Below are 6,829 nucleotides of genomic sequence, written 5' to 3'. Positions count from 1 at the left end.
CAGCCTTTCCCCACTGGATCCCCAGAGGAAAACAGGAGCCATGTGCAGCACCACTGAACCTTCAGAGGAAAACCACAGCCTTCTACAGGGTCACTGCTTCAACAGAACCACATCTGGCACTCCAGGACCAACGGGGTCACGTTCAATTCTGACTCTGTCAGTGCTTTTTTGTGCTACTACGTTTTAATTCCAATTTTCCTAGTAAAAACCTGTTATTCCTATTCCCATACCTTTGCCTAAAATCCCCTTAATTTCAAATTTATAAGAAGAGTTTACATTTTCCATTTCAAAAAAAGGCTCCTGCCTTCCTCAGCAGACACCTCTCTTTCAAACCAAGACAATTGCCAGGCCTGCACTGCCACCCACATTGCAGCACATTTTTAATTATGAAGTAAACAGAAAATAAACAAACTGACTTAAAACTGTCAACAAAAAAAACCCCAAATAACATTGTCAGACCTGTGTCATCACAGGGCCAGCTACAGCCCATGACTTCCAAAGAAGTGCAATATCCCCATTTCATAGCTGGACAAATGTAGTCAGAGATGTTGTCATGTGAGGAGTAGTCTCATTTAACACAGGCAATGCTTTCCTAAATAATTTTGAGTGGAAAATCACAAGCTACTCCAGGAACAGAACCACACAGACTGGCTCCTACCCTTACACTTTACATATACATACTTTAGCTAGTCTGGTAAAAAGAAGGAAACAAAGGAGAAAAAAAAAAAAAAAAAGCAGTTATGATGGAAGAAACTCCTTTTCAAACCCTAAAGATATTTCTTTTTATATCCAAGGTTTGCTTTTGCCTTTCCAAGTGAAAAAGTGCCTCATTTCTGTCAATACTTCTACACAATCAAGACAATAAACCATATAAATCATACCTACACTCACAAATTCAATCAAATTACAATACATTAAAGATGTTTTTGCCTGCAACAACTCCACGCCCCAAACTGTTGTTGGAAAAGCAAAGTGCTTCAAGATTTACAGGGCACACAAGCAGCAGATTCTGTGGCAACTCAAACCATATTTCCTCATTTTCTTCTGAAGTCCTTCAGCTCACAAAAAAAAAAACCCTTCAACTAAACCAGATCCTTGCAGAAATAGGAACATATAAAATTTGAAGATGCAGGGAGAAAAATTCCTAATAAAGATTAATTTTGATGCAGGGAGAAAAACTTTGAATAAAGATGAAGCTTGGCAGAAAGTACCACTGCCATTTCCAAACCTCAGGACCCAAAGAAAAGGCAATAACTGAAGGGAAATTTAGCAATTTTTATGCATTCTTGATGTTTTTATAAAAATGGGGAGTGCTTTTCTTGGTTTATGCTTAAAGGAAGCAAATGCTAAGCAGAAACTGCCCATGGCTCCTCAGCTATATATTTCAGATGCAGAAGTCAGGTTAAACCACTCATAGTTAAAAGCCTTTTTTACGTAAGTATTAAATTCATTTAATATAAAATATTTCTAATCCAAACACAATCAGATATTTACTTGACTTAATGATAGCTTATCCTCATTTTGTCTAACAGTTGCTGAAATAAATCCACCTCAGAATGTTCTGGTTCAACTAACTTAAAACATTTCTCAAAATTAAAGGCCATGATTCCTTTTGTGATGAAGACTTCAGATTTTCTTTTAACTGGGGCTTAAAAAAAAACTCAAATAGGCTTAAACTAAATTAGTTACACTTTTTTACAGCAGAATTCCTTCCCCTCAGCTGCATCAGACAATCAAAAGAAACAAGACAAGTACTTTTAAGTTCTTCCTAATTCCCCATCACAATATGGTGCTGGGTGAGCAGCATCCTGCCCTCTCTTTTCCCAACCTCCTGCCCTCTATTCCCCAGCAGCTTTAAAGATACTCCAAGTTATATTTTTTAAAAGCCATGACTCATTTTTGTCTGACAGATGAAATATATGTAATTATCAACACCCAAAAATTCACATCAGATTAATGTCAAATAGAGAAAAGCTCATCATTTAGGTACAAACTTATTAATTATAGCAGAAAGCAGCAGTGCCCACCTGGCTTTGGCAAACCCACATTCTTAAAGCCTTTTTGTCCTGAAAACAATCTTTGCATTTGGGGACTCACCTTCATGTCTTAGTGCTTACAGACACCTCAGAATGTTTCTCCTTCCCCCAGCCCCTAATTAAGTCCCTAATTAAGCTTCATCAGCCTAGCTGACAGTGCCCAAAGGTTGTTAAACCTCTTGCATAGCCCGCGTGAAATGTGCCAATCATCTCAGCAAGGGCTCAGACAAAGCTTGAAAATCTCATGTAAAAGAGGAAACTAAAAGTGAACAATATCCCCATTTTTAAAGGTTTCTCCCAGTCAGTGAAGGAAGGTGGGACCTGACCCCACAAGGAGTTAACACCCCTTGGTCTGACGGATAATGTGAATTTCTCCACTTGCCCTGAGGTCAGATCATCAGGGCACTGGTTCCACATCTCATTGAGAATGGGACTGAACTGATGTATATGAAAAACAGAAATGAAAATGTATTTATCTGGGTTGCAGTAAACATGAAAGGAAAGAAAAAAAAAACATTAAAAAAAGATCTGACAAGTTCATGTGGATGCTCTGCATTTAGCTCTTGTTTTAGAGCAACAGTCTGTTATGTTGGCTCCTCTGCAGTTTAATGATTTCCTGTTAAGAATTTAAAATTAGAAGCCTCCAACAACTTCCCCATAAACTATTTTCAAGGTTCCTTTAATATCCACATCAAGGAGATATAGTAGGTTCATATGTTATCCATGTCAGTTCACTTCCTTCCCACTTCAAAATAAGCATATTGTAAGGAAATTCAGCAGGTTTTTATTGTTTTCTTAGAACCTCTCTTTCCACTAACTATGCCCAGCTATAGTAATTAAAAAACAAAACTGTTCACATAAACAAGTTCTCATTTAACCCATGACAGAACAAGAACTGCTGGTCTAATCTGAAAAGCCTAAACTGTGCCAGATAATGATCCAAATCTCAATTTCCCATTGATGAGTTAGCTCAAATTTTCAACTCCATCCATACTGAACTTCCTCTTTGTTACCACATGAATTTTACAAACTTTTTTTTTTTTGCTTTCTGACAAGTATCTTACCTTTGAGGAAAGGATGCAAACAACATTCTCTTACTAGCAGCACATGAAACAGACCCCATATTTTTTATCCAAGCTTTCTAGAATTATATTCCTGGGGAAAAAAAATAAAATACAGAATTTATTTACAAAATCATTTGAGACAGGCATTTAAAAGGCAGAGCATCTGCAGGCCTCCCCTCTCAGTCCCTCACTAGGTCAGTGAGAGAGCTCCTAAACACTTCCCTGACAAAAATCACCACCCCAAATCACCAAAAATGCTCCTTATGTGAGCACTTCCTAATTGGTTTCAGTTAAAAATGAGTCAGGTGAAACTGCAGGTGACTTAACCTGACCCGAGGATACAGCAGTGAGAAAACAGCAGCAGCAGGAGAGGCAATTCTGTTGCTTCCTGTGTGAACTTTAATAAACATACAGCTCCTAATTTGGCTGAAATATAAACCTATGAGCACAACAGGAAAAAAATAACACAAATGCCCTATTTTCAGTTTGAAGCTCAGTTACAGAGTCAAAAAATGTGAGACAGAGACAACATTGCTACTTTCTGTAGTAATTTTCAGACCAAAATGCCTTGTTAGTCATCCATCCACAAACACATTTGGAAAGGAATCATGGAACAGTTTGGGTTGGAAGGGACCTTAAAGCTCATCTCATTCCCACCCCTGCCATGGGCAGGGACACCTTCCACTGTCCCAGGTTGCTCCAAGCCCCATCCAGCCTGTCCTGGGGCACTTCCAGGAATCCAGAGGCAGCCAGAGCTTCTCTGGGCATCCTGTGCCAGGGCTTCCCCACCCTCACAGGGAGGAATTTCTTTCCAAAATCTAATCTAAATCCACTCTCTGTCAGTGTGAAGCCATTCCCTGTGCCCTGTGGAAAGAGTCCCTCTTCCTTGCAGGAACTTTCTGGTGCTGGAAGGCTGAAATTGGGTCACCCTGAAGTTTCTGTTTTCCAGGTTGAGCAATCCCAACTCTCAGCCTTGCATGGGAAGGGCCTCTTGCAGCAGAGGGGAGCTTCAGCCGTTCACTGGTGTTCAGAAACAGTAACTCAACACGAATATCTGGTTGGGATTTGGGTTTCTTTAAGGCTTTTGAGCTTTTTGAGGGGAGAATAATTACACCAGGCTCTATCCCCACTCTCCTAAAATCACACAACCATGCCTGCAGATGTAAAATCCCTTCCATACGAACTCCTTCCACACAGGGAGCTCTGACAACCCAGAGACTGTTTGATCTCTGGGGGCAGTTTGGTTTTGTTGGCTTTTTTTTTACAATAACCACGATTAGATTTTCTTTCTGCATTTACCCCTCGTGAGCCTTGTCTGCATCCCCTTCCCCTGCAATGACACCCAGATGTCCCACACTCCAGATTCTGTGCATGTGAGGGGTTCAGATACCCAGCTGCATCTTCAAAAGCCCCGACTGCAGCAGCCAGACCCACTGAAGGCTTTTCCCCAAACAACACCCACCCCCATTCTGCTTTCAGGCATTGGCAGGGTGTGTCAAAGTCCTTTAACTATTTCTCCACGTGAAAAAAAAAAAAAGACAAAAGGAAAGAGAAAGATACCAACAAAGATAAGAATATCCATCAGAAGCTCTGCCAACATGCACTGGAGTCAGAAGGATTTTCCAACATCTGCAATGATTAATGAGTGATTGCATTAAAATAATTTACGGATGTGAAAAGCACATTATTGAATAGAGTTGTTTTGTTAACAAGCTCCCAATATGGTTTAAAGAAAAAAAAAAATAAAGGGATTAAACAAACATTATAACTAAGGAGTAACCAATTATTCAATAAAATAGTCTGGTGTAAGTCAGTTTTGCTGCTAAATAAATTATTTTGATGTTTACCTACTATCTCAACACAGTGACTGAAAACTCCACCAACTCTCTGTAACACCTTTAACAACAGAATAACTATTTATGATAAAAGAGTACCAAATTGTTCAATAAATAAGTATATCAAACCATGTCGTATTAATAAAAAAACAGATTTTTATATATTTAAATTCTATCTCTACCTAGAGAATAAATTGCTTTTGCCATGAAGATTATTTTTCAGGCTCTACCAAAATAAGTTACAGACTGAATACATAACACAATCCAGAGAGGCTTTATATAATATCCTCTCTTCACAGGACATTTATTTCTTCTTCTGAATAGGCACACTCCAGTTTTGGCTACAAAGATTTGATAGGCAAATTTGAAGGTGCAAATTGAAATACTGAAGGTGCAACCTAGCTCATTTTTCAAAACCCAGTAACTTGTCAAGAAGATAAAGTCAATTACCACAGCACTTGAAAAATATATTTACCTTCACCAGGTTTGTATTTTTTTAGAAAATTTACTAGATACTTTATTTTAAAGCAAAATAAAGAATATTATAAGTTTTAAAAAAATACCCTTTTCGATACATTTGCAGTACTTTTTCCTTCATGCACTAGAATCCAGCTCTGTCCTGCTCCTAACAGACCTCCAAAAGTAACTGAGCTAAATAACCCCTACCCCCGGGTAGTGGGGAGGCTAATTGCCAGCAGGAATCAGCTGTATTCCCTCAGGTAAAATAAATCTGCATCATTTCAGAAAATAAAAATCTGAAACCACTAATAGGAAAAGTACAAAAAAAAAAAAAATACAAGGACAAAACAATCTTCTATGGTCTGTTTATGTCACATTCCTTTCTTCCCACCCCGTAACATTTCTTTCTGCAAGTAAAGGACAAAGAATAATATCCTCTCACAAAAACGGGAGGAATAGCAACAGCTTGGGTTTAAAAAATATTGTGCCCAAAGCGAAACAGCAGGAGCTCTGCCTCTTATAATTTTGAGAATAAAAACTAAATTTTGAAAATAAAAGAGTAGCAGTCCTAAGAAAACATCAGGAACAGAAATTTCATACAATAACGAAATTTTTTTCCTATTTATAATTATTATATCCCGTAAAAGCAAACTGTGGGTGCCCAAATAGTGCTCACAGGAGCGGCCAACACATCTGGAGGTCACAGAAAGCCCAATATTAGCTGGGTGTTAGCACTCATTTGTGAGCTGCAAATGATATTTACACTCCACGAGAAGTTTGGGCTGGGTGCGGCTCAGGGTGTGAATGGTGATATTTGATATTTGGTGCTCAGCCCCAAAAGATTAAGAAAAAGCCCCTCGGGCTGGTGTGGGCTGTGGTCAATCCCATCTCGGTCCCTATGGCTGCCCGCAGGGATTCACAGAATCCACAGGTTTGGAAGGAGCTTTGCAGCCCATCCAGTCCAAGGCAGGGCCACCTGGAGCAGGAACGTGTCCAGATGGGTTTGGGGCAGATTCCATTCCCTCCCTGGGCAGCTGTTCCAGGGCTTTACCTCCCTCATGCCAACTTCCTCGTGTTGGGGTAGAACTTCTTGTGTTTTAGTTCATGGCTATTGCTCCTCGTCCTGTCGCTGGGCATCACCGGAGAGTCTGGCCCCATCCTCTGCCACCCTTGAGGGGTTCATTATGCGTTAACGAGAGGGGACTCTCGGTCTTCTCCAGACTAACCAGGCCCAGCTGCCGCACTCTCTCCTCATCAGGGAGATGCTCCAGACCCTCCACAAAACCCCACCCCACAGCGCTGCCCTACTTCCCTCTAACTCGGTTCCCTCGTGCTTCCCTCACAATGTCCCGTTGCTGCCGCCCACCCGTGCTCGGGCAGGGCTGCGGGACCCCGGGAGCCGCGGGGGGTGAGGCGGATCGGGCAGTGCGGCGGG

Source organism: Poecile atricapillus, chromosome 21 (genome assembly GCF_030490865.1).
Source record: "Poecile atricapillus isolate bPoeAtr1 chromosome 21, bPoeAtr1.hap1, whole genome shotgun sequence".
NCBI classification, from domain to species: Eukaryota; Metazoa; Chordata; class Aves; order Passeriformes; family Paridae; genus Poecile; species Poecile atricapillus.
Note: the sequence above shows the minus strand (reverse complement) of the source record.